Consider the following 13,451-nt stretch of genomic DNA (forward strand, 5'->3'; position numbering starts at 1 on the left):
TGATATATGGTTTTTATCAGACTAACAAACTTATCATATTCATGATATATGGTTTTTATCATACTAACAAACTTATCATATTCATGATATATGGTTTTTATCATACTAACAAACTTATCATATTCATGATATATGGTTTTTATCAGACTAACAAACTTATCATATTCATGATATATGGTTTTTATCAGACTAACAAACTTATCATATTCATGATATATGTTTTTTATCATACTAACAAACTTATCATATTCATGATATATGGTTTTTATCATACTAACAAACTTATCATATTCATGATATATGGTTTTTATCAGACTAACAAACTTATCATATTCATGATCTATGGTTTTTATCAGACTAACAAACTTATCATATTCATGATATATGGTTTTTATCAGACTAACAAACTTATCATATTCATGATATATGGTTTTTATCAGACTAACAAACTTCTCATATTCATGATATATGGTTTTTATCAGACTAACAAACTTATCATATTCATGATATATGGTTTTTATCAGACTAACAAACATCATATTCATGATCTATGGTTTTTATCAGACTAACAAACTTATCATATTCATGATATATGGTTTTTATCAGACTAACAAACTTATCATATTCATGATATATGGTTTTTATCAGACTAACAAACTTATCATATTCATGATATATGGTTTTTATCAGACTAACAAACTTATCATATTCATGATATATGGTTTTTATCAGACTAACAAACTTATCATATTCATGATATATGGTTTTTATCAGACTAACAAACTTATCATATTCATGATATATGGTTTTTATCATACAAACAAACTTATCATATTGATGATATATGGTTTTTATCAGACTAACAAACTTATCATATTCATGATATTTGGTTTTTATCAGACTAACAAACTTATCATATTCATGATATATGGTTTTTCTCAGACTAACAAACTTATCATATTCATGATATATGGTTTTTATCATACTAACAAACTTATCATATTGATGATCTATGGTTTTTATCAGACTAACAAACTTATCATATTCATGATATATGGTTTTTATCATCCTAACAAACTTATCATATTCATGATATATGGTTTTTATCAGACTAACAAACTTATCATATTCATGATATATGGTTTTTATCATACTAACAAACTTATCATATTCATGATATATGGTTTTTATCAGACTAACAAACTTATCATATTCATGATATATGGTTTTTATCATACTAACAAACTTATCATATTCATGATATATGGTTTTTATCAGACTAACAAACTTATCATATTCATGATATATGGTTTTTATCAGACTAACAAACTTATCATATTCATGATATATGGTTTTTATCAGACTAACAAACTTATCATATTCATGATATATGGTTTTTATCATACAAACAAACTTATCATATTGATGATATATGGTTTTTATCAGACTAACAAACTTATCATATTCATGATATATGGTTTTTATCAGACTAACAAACTTATCATATTCATGATATTTGGTTTTTATCAGACTAACAAACTTATCATATTCATGATATATGGTTTTTCTCAGACTAACAAACTTATAAAATTCATGATATATGGTTTTTATCAAACAAACAAACTTATCATATTCATTATATACGGTTTTTATCAGACTAACAAACTTATCATATTCATGATATATGGTTTTTATCATACTAACAAACTTATCATATTGATGATATATGGTTTTTATCATACTAACAAACTTATCATATTGATGATATATGGTTTTTATCAGACTAACAAACTTATCATATTGATGATATATGGTTTTTATCATACAAACAAAATTATCATATTCATTATATATGGTTTTTATCAGACTAACAAACTTATCATATTCATGATATATGGTTTTTATCAGACTAACAAACCTATCATATTCATGATATATGGTTTTTATCAGACTAACAAACTTATCATATTCATGATATATGTTTTTATCATGCAAACAAACATCATATTCATGATATATGGTTTTTATCATACAAACAAACTTATCATATTCATGATATATGGTTTTTATCATACTAACAAACTTATCATATTCATGATATATGGTTTTTATCAGACTAACAAACTTATCATATTCATGATATATGGTTTTTATCAGACTAACAAACTTATCATATTCATGATGTATGGTTTTTATCAGACTAACAAACTTATCATATTCATGATATATGGTTTTTATCAGACTAACAAACTTATCATATTCATGATATATGGTTTTTATCAGACTAACAAACTTATCATATTCATGATATATGGTTTTTATCATACAAACAAACTTATCATATTCATGATATATGGTTTTTATCAGACTAACAAACTTATCATATTCATGATATATGGTTTTTTATCATACTAACAAACTTATCATATTCATGATATATGGTTTTTCTCAGACTAACAAACTTATAAAATTCATGATATATGGTTTTTATCATACAAACAAACTTATCATATTCATTATATATGGTTTTTATCAGACTAACAAACTTATCATATTCATGATATATGGTTTTTATCATACTAACAAACTTATCATATTGATGATATATGGTTTTTATCATACTAACAAACTTATCATATTGATGATGTATGGTTTTTATCAGACTAACAAACATCATATTCATGATATATGGTTTTTATCATACTAACAAACTTATCATATTCATGATATATGGTTTTTATCAGACGAACAAACTTATCATATTCATGATATTTGGTTTTTATCAGACTAACAAAATTATCATATTCATGATATATGGTTTTTATCATACTAACAAACTTATTATATTCATGATATATGGTTTTTATCAGACTAACAAACTTATCATATTCATGATATATGGTTTTTATCATACAAGCAAACTTATCATATTGATGATATATGGTTTTTATCATACTAACAAACTTATCATATTCATGATATATGGTTTTTATCAGACTAACAAACTTATCATATTCATGATATATGGTTTTTATCAGAGTAACAAACTTATCATATTCATGATATATGGTTTTTATCAGACTAACAAACTTATCATATTCATGATATATGGTTTTTATCATACTAACAAACTTATCATATTCATGATATATGGTTTTTATCAGACTAACAAACTTATCATATTCATGATATATGGTTTTTATCAGACTAACAAACTTATCATATTCATGATATATGGTTTTTATCAGACTAACAAACTTATCATATTCATGATATATGGTTTTTATCATACTAACAAACTTATCATATTCATGATATATGGTTTTTATCAGACTAACAAACTTATCATATTCATGATATATGGTTTTTATCAGACTAACAAACTTATCATATTCATGATATATGGTTTTTATCAGACTAACAAACTTATCATATTCATGATATATGGTTTTTATCAGACTAACAAACTTATCATATTCATGATATATGGTTTTTATCAGACTAACAAACTTATCATATTCATGATATATGGTTTTTATCAGACTTACAAACTTATCATATTCATGATATATGGTTTTTAACAGACAAACAAACTTATCATATTCATGATATATGGTTTTTATCATACTAACAAACTTATCATATTCATGATATATGGTTTTTATCAGACTAACAAACTTATCATATTCATGATATATGGTTTTTATCAGACAAACAAACTTATCATATTCATTATATATGGTTTTTATCAGACTAACAAACTTATCATATTCATGATATATGGTTTTTATCATACTAACAAACTTATCATATTGATGATATATGGTTTTTATCATACAAACAAACTTATCATATTCATTATATATGGTTTTTATCAGACTAACAAACTTATCATATTCATGATATATGGTTTTTATCAGACTAACAAACTTATCATATTCATGATATATGGTTTTTATCAGACTAACAAACTTATCATATTCATGATATATGGTTTTTATCATACAAACAAACTTATATTCATTATATATGGTTTTTATCAGACTAACAAACTTATCATATTCATGATATATGGTTTTTATCATACTAACAAACTTATCATATTCATGATATATGGTTTTTATCAGACTAACAAACTTATCATATTCATGATATATGGTTTTTATCAGACTAACAAACTTATCATATTCATGATATATGGTTTTTATCAGACTAACAAACTTATCATATTCATGATATATGGTTTTTATCAGACTAACAAACTTATCATATTCATGATATATGGTTTTTATCAGACTAACAAACTTATCATATTCATGATATATGGTTTTTATCATACTAACAAACTTATCATATTCATGATATATGGTTTTTATCAGACTAACAAACTTATCATATTCATGATATATGGTTTTTATCATACAAACAAACTTATCATATTCATTATATATGGTTTTTATCAGACTAACAAACTTATCATATTCATGATATATGGTTTTTATCATACTAACAAACATCATATTCATTATATATGGTTTTTATCAGACTAACAAACTTATCATTTTCATTATATATGTTTTTTATCAGATGAACAAACTTATCATATTCATGATATATGGTTTTTATCATACTAACAAACTTATCATATTGATGATATATGGTTTTTATCATACGAACAAACTTATCATATTCATGATATATGGTTTTTATCAGACTAACAAACTTATCATATTCATGATATATGGTTTTTATCATACTAACAAACTTATCATATTCATGATATATGGTTTTTATCAGACTAACAAACTTATCATATTCATGATATTTGGTTTTTATCAGACTAACAAACTTATCATATTCATGATATATGGTTTTTCTCAGACTAACAAACTTATAAAATTCATGATATATGGTTTTTATCAAACAAACAAACTTATCATATTCATTATATACGGTTTTTATCAGACTAACAAACTTATCATATTCATGATATATGGTTTTTATCATACTAACAAACTTATCATATTGATGATATATGGTTTTTATCATACTAACAAACTTATCATATTGATGATATATGGTTTTTATCAGACTAACAAACTTATCATATTGATGATATATGGTTTTTATCATACAAACAAAATTATCATATTCATTATATATGGTTTTTATCAGACTAACAAACTTATCATATTCATGATATATGGTTTTTATCAGACTAACAAACCTATCATATTCATGATATATGGTTTTTATCAGACTAACAAACTTATCATATTCATGATATATGGTTTTTATCATACAAACAAACTTATCATATTCATGATATATGGTTTTTATCAGACAAACAAACTTATCATATTCATGATATATGGTTTTTATCATACTAACAAACTTATCATATTCATGATATATGGTTTTTATCAGACTAACAAACTTATCATATTCATGATATATGGTTTTTATCAGACTAACAAACTTATCATATTCATGATATATGGTTTTTATCAGACTAACAAACTTATCATATTCATGATGTATGGTTTTTATCAGACTAACAAACTTATCATATTCATGATATATGGTTTTTATCAGACTAACAAACTTATCATATTCATGATATATGGTTTTTATCAGACTAACAAACTTATCATATTCATGATATATGGTTTTTATCATACAAACAAACTTATCATATTCATGATATATGGTTTTTATCAGACTAACAAACTTATCATATTCATGATATATGGTTTTTTATCATACTAACAAACTTATCATATTCATGATATATGGTTTTTCTCAGACTAACAAACTTATAAAATTCATGATATATGGTTTTTATCATACAAACAAACTTATCATATTCATTATATATGGTTTTTATCAGACTAACAAACTTATCATATTCATGATATATGGTTTTTATCATACTAACAAACTTATCATATTGATGATATATGGTTTTTATCATACTAACAAACTTATCATATTGATGATATATGGTTTTTATCAGACTAACAAACATCATATTCATGATATATGGTTTTTATCATACTAACAAACTTATCATATTCATGATATATGGTTTTTATCAGACTAACAAACTTATCATATTCATGATATTTGGTTTTTATCAGACTAACAAACTTATCATATTCATGATATATGGTTTTTATCATACTAACAAACTTATTATATTCATGATATATGGTTTTTATCAGACTAACAAACTTATCATATTCATGATATATGGTTTTTATCATACAAACAAACTTATCATATTGATGATATATGGTTTTTATCATACTAACAAACTTATCATATTCATGATATATGGTTTTTATCAGACTAACAAACTTATCATATTCATGATATATGGTTTTTATCAGAGTAACAAACTTATCATATTCATGATATATGGTTTTTATCAGACTAACAAACTTATCATATTCATGATATATGGTTTTTATCATACTAACAAACTTATCATATTCATGATATATGGTTTTTATCAGACTAACAAACTTATCATATTCATGATATATGGTTTTTATCAGACTAACAAACTTATCATATTCATGATATATGGTTTTTATCAGACTAACAAACTTATCATATTCATGATATATGGTTTTTATCATACTAACAAACTTATCATATTCATGATATATGGTTTTTATCAGACTAACAAACTTATCATATTCATGATATATGGTTTTTATCAGACTAACAAACTTATCATATTCATGATATATGGTTTTTATCAGACTAACAAACTTATCATATTCATGATATATGGTTTTTATCAGACTAACAAACTTATCATATTCATGATATATGGTTTTTATCAGACTAACAAACTTATCATATTCATGATATATGGTTTTTATCAGACTTACAAACTTATCATATTCATGATATATGGTTTTTAACAGACAAACAAACTTATCATATTCATGATATATGGTTTTTATCATACTAACAAACTTATCATATTCATGATATATGGTTTTTATCAGACTAACAAACTTATCATATTCATGATATATGGTTTTTATCAGACAAACAAACTTATCATATTCATTATATATGGTTTTTATCAGACTAACAAACTTATCATATTCATGATATATGGTTTTTATCATACTAACAAACTTATCATATTGATGATATATGGTTTTTATCATACAAACAAACTTATCATATTCATTATATATGGTTTTTATCAGACTAACAAACTTATCATATTCATGATATATGGTTTTTATCAGACTAACAAACTTATCATATTCATGATATATGGTTTTTATCAGACTAACAAACTTATCATATTCATGATATATGGTTTTTATCATACTAACAAACTTATTATATTCATGATATATGGTTTTTATCAGACTAACAAACTTATCATATTCATGATATATGGTTTTTATCATACAAACAAACTTATCATATTGATGATATATGGTTTTTATCATACTAACAAACTTATCATATTCATGATATATGGTTTTTATCAGACTAACAAACTTATCATATTCATGATATATGGTTTTTATCAGAGTAACAAACTTATCATATTCATGATATATGGTTTTTATCAGACTAACAAACTTATCATATTCATGATATATGGTTTTTATCATACTAACAAACTTATCATATTCATGATATATGGTTTTTATCAGACTAACAAACTTATCATATTCATGATATATGGTTTTTATCAGACTAACAAACTTATCATATTCATGATATATGGTTTTTATCAGACTAACAAACTTATCATATTCATGATATATGGTTTTTATCAGACTAACAAACTTATCATATTCATGATATATGGTTTTTATCATACTAACAAACTTATAATATTCATGATATATGGTTTTTATCAGACTAACAAACTTATCATATTCATGATATATGGTTTTTATCAGACTAACAAACTTATCATATTCATGATATATGGTTTTTATCAGACTAACAAACTTATCATATTCATGATATATGGTTTTTATCAGACTAACAAACTTATCATATTCATGATATATGGTTTTTATCAGACTAACAAACTTATCATATTCATGATATATGGTTTTTATCAGACTTACAAACTTATCATATTCATGATATATGGTTTTTAACAGACAAACAAACTTATCATATTCATGATATATGGTTTTTATCATACTAACAAACTTATCATATTCATGATATATGGTTTTTATCAGACTAACAAACTTATCATATTCATGATATATGGTTTTTATCAGACAAACAAACTTATCATATTCATTATATATGGTTTTTATCAGACTAACAAACTTATCATATTCATGATATATGGTTTTTATCATACTAACAAACTTATCATATTGATGATATATGGTTTTTATCATACAAACAAACTTATCATATTCATTATATATGGTTTTTATCAGACTAACAAACTTATCATATTCATGATATATGGTTTTTATCAGACTAACAAACTTATCATATTCATGATATATGGTTTTTATCAGACTAACAAACTTATCATATTCATCATATATGGTTTTTATCATACAAACAAACTTATATTCATTATATATGGTTTTTATCAGACTAACAAACTTATCATATTCATGATATATGGTTTTTATCATACTAACAAACTTATCATATTCATGATATACGGTTTTTATCAGACTAACAAACTTATCATATTCATGATATATGGTTTTTATCAGACTAACAAACTTATCATATTCATGATATATGGTTTTTATCAGACTAACAAACTTATCATATTCATGATATATGGTTTTTATCAGACTAACAAACTTATCATATTCATGATATATGGTTTTTATCAGACTAACAAACTTATCATATTCATGATATATGGTTTTTATCATACTAACAAACTTATCATATTCATGATATATGGTTTTTATCAGACTAACAAACTTATCATATTCATGATATATGGTTTTTATCATACAAACAAACTTATCATATTCATTATATATGGTTTTTATCAGACTAACAAACTTATCATATTCATGATATATGGTTTTTATCATACTAACAAACATCATATTCATTATATATGGTTTTTATCAGACTAACAAACTTATCATTTTCATTATATATGTTTTTTATCAGATGAACAAACTTATCATATTCATGATATATGGTTTTTATCATACTAACAAACTTATCATATTGATGATATATGGTTTTTATCATACGAACAAACTTATCATATTCATGATATATGGTTTTTATCAGACTAACAAACTTATCATATTCATGATATATGGTTTTTATCATACTAACAAACTTATCATATTCATGATATATGGTTTTTATCAGACTAACAAACTTATCATATTCATGATATTTGGTTTTTATCAGACTAACAAACTTATCATATTCATGATATATGGTTTTTCTCAGACTAACAAACTTATAAAATTCATGATATATGGTTTTTATCAAACAAACAAACTTATCATATTCATTATATACGGTTTTTATCAGACTAACAAACTTATCATATTCATGATATATGGTTTTTATCATACTAACAAACTTATCATATTCATGATATATGGTTTTTATCATACTAACAAACTTATCATATTGATGATATATGGTTTTTATCATACAAACAAACTTATCATATTCATTATATATGGTTTTTATCAGACTAACAAACTTATCATATTCATGATATATGGTTTTTATCAGACTAACAAACTTATCATATTCATGATATATGGTTTTTATCAGACTAACAAACTTATCATATTCATGATATATGGTTTTTATCATACAAACAAACTTATATTCATTATATATGGTTTTTATCAGACTAACAAACTTATCATATTCATGATATATGGTTTTTATCATACTAACAAACTTATCATATTCATGATATATGGTTTTTATCAGACTAACAAACTTATCATATTCATGATATATGGTTTTTATCAGACTAACAAACTTATCATATTCATGATATATGGTTTTTATCAGACTAACAAACTTATCATATTCATGATATATGGTTTTTATCAGACTAACAAACTTATCATATTCATGATATATGGTTTTTATCAGACTAACAAACTTATCATATTCATGATATATGGTTTTTATCATACTAACAAACTTATCATATTCATGATATATGGTTTTTATCAGACTAACAAACTTATCATATTCATGATATATGGTTTTTATCATACAAACAAACTTATCATATTCATTATATATGGTTTTTATCAGACTAACAAACTTATCATATTCATGATATATGGTTTTTATCATACTAACAAACATCATATTCATTATATATGGTTTTTATCAGACTAACAAACTTATCATTTTCATTATATATGTTTTTTATCAGATGAACAAACTTATCATATTCATGATATATGGTTTTTATCATACTAACAAACTTATCATATTGATGATATATGGTTTTTATCATACGAACAAACTTATCATATTCATGATATATGGTTTTTATCAGACTAACAAACTTATCATATTCATGATATATGGTTTTTATCATACTAACAAACTTATCATATTCATGATATATGGTTTTTATCAGACTAACAAACTTATCATATTCATGATATTTGGTTTTTATCAGACTAACAAACTTATCATATTCATGATATATGGTTTTTCTCAGACTAACAAACTTATAAAATTCATGATATATGGTTTTTATCAAACAAACAAACTTATCATATTCATTATATACGGTTTTTATCAGACTAACAAACTTATCATATTCATGATATATGGTTTTTATCATACTAACAAACTTATCATATTGATGATATATGGTTTTTATCATACTAACAAACTTATCATATTGATGATATATGGTTTTTATCAGACTAACAAACTTATCATATTGATGATATATGGTTTTTATCATACAAACAAAATTATCATATTCATTATATATGGTTTTTATCAGACTAACAAACTTATCATATTCATGATATATGGTTTTTATCAGACTAACAAACCTATCATATTCATGATATATGGTTTTTATCAGACTAACAAACTTATCATATTCATGATATATGGTTTTTATCATACAAACAAACTTATCATATTCATGATATATGGTTTTTATCAGACAAACAAACTTATCATATTCATGATATATGGTTTTTATCATACTAACAAACTTATCATATTCATGATATATGGTTTTTATCAGACTAACAAACTTATCATATTCATGATATATGGTTTTTATCAGACTAACAAACTTATCATATTCATGATATATGGTTTTTATCAGACTAACAAACTTATCATATTCATGATGTATGGTTTTTATCAGACTAACAAACTTATCATATTCATGATATATGGTTTTTATCAGACTAACAAACTTATCATATTCATGATATATGGTTTTTATCAGACTAACAAACTTATCATATTCATGATATATGGTTTTTATCATACAAACAAACTTATCATATTCATGATATATGGTTTTTATCAGACTAACAAACTTATCATATTCATGATATATGGTTTTTTATCATACTAACAAACTTATCATATTCATGATATATGGTTTTTCTCAGACTAACAAACTTATAAAATTCATGATATATGGTTTTTATCATACAAACAAACTTATCATATTCATTATATATGGTTTTTATCAGACTAACAAACTTATCATATTCATGATATATGGTTTTTATCATACTAACAAACTTATCATATTGATGATATATGGTTTTTATCATACTAACAAACTTATCATATTGATGATATATGGTTTTTATCAGACTAACAAACATCATATTCATGATATATGGTTTTTATCATACTAACAAACTTATCATATTCATGATATATGGTTTTTATCAGACTAACAAACTTATCATATTCATGATATTTGGTTTTTATCAGACTAACAAACTTATCATATTCATGATATATGGTTTTTATCATACTAACAAACTTATTATATTCATGATATATGGTTTTTATCAGACTAACAAACTTATCATATTCATGATATATGGTTTTTATCATACAAACAAACTTATCATATTGATGATATATGGTTTTTATCATACTAACAAACTTATCATATTCATGATATATGGTTTTTATCAGACTAACAAACTTATCATATTCATGATATATGGTTTTTATCAGAGTAACAAACTTATCATATTCATGATATATGGTTTTTATCAGACTAACAAACTTATCATATTCATGATATATGGTTTTTATCATACTAACAAACTTATCATATTCATGATATATGGTTTTTATCAGACTAACAAACTTATCATATTCATGATATATGGTTTTTATCAGACTAACAAACTTATCATATTCATGATATATGGTTTTTATCAGACTAACAAACTTATCATATTCATGATATATGGTTTTTATCATACTAACAAACTTATCATATTCATGATATATGGTTTTTATCAGACTAACAAACTTATCATATTCATGATATATGGTTTTTATCAGACTAACAAACTTATCATATTCATGATATATGGTTTTTATCAGACTAACAAACTTATCATATTCATGATATATGGTTTTTATCAGACTAACAAACTTATCATATTCATGATATATGGTTTTTATCAGACTAACAAACTTATCATATTCATGATATATGGTTTTTATCAGACTTACAAACTTATCATATTCATGATATATGGTTTTTAACAGACAAACAAACTTATCATATTCATGATATATGGTTTTTATCATACTAACAAACTTATCATATTCATGATATATGGTTTTTATCAGACTAACAAACTTATCATATTCATGATATATGGTTTTTATCAGACAAACAAACTTATCATATTCATTATATATGGTTTTTATCAGACTAACAAACTTATCATATTCATGATATATGGTTTTTATCATACTAACAAACTTATCATATTGATGATATATGGTTTTTATCATACAAACAAACTTATCATATTCATTATATATGGTTTTTATCAGACTAACAAACTTATCATATTCATGATATATGGTTTTTATCAGACTAACAAACTTATCATATTCATGATATATGGTTTTTATCAGACTAACAAACTTATCATATTCATGATATATGGTTTTTATCATACTAACAAACTTATTATATTCATGATATATGGTTTTTATCAGACTAACAAACTTATCATATTCATGATATATGGTTTTTATCATACAAACAAACTTATCATATTGATGATATATGGTTTTTATCATACTAACAAACTTATCATATTCATGATATATGGTTTTTATCAGACTAACAAACTTATCATATTCATGATATATGGTTTTTATCAGAGTAACAAACTTATCATATTCATGATATATGGTTTTTATCAGACTAACAAACTTAT

This window comes from Myxine glutinosa, chromosome 3 (assembly GCF_964187855.1).
Source record: "Myxine glutinosa chromosome 3, kmMyxGlut1.1, whole genome shotgun sequence".
NCBI lineage: Eukaryota > Metazoa > Chordata > Myxini > Myxiniformes > Myxinidae > Myxine > Myxine glutinosa.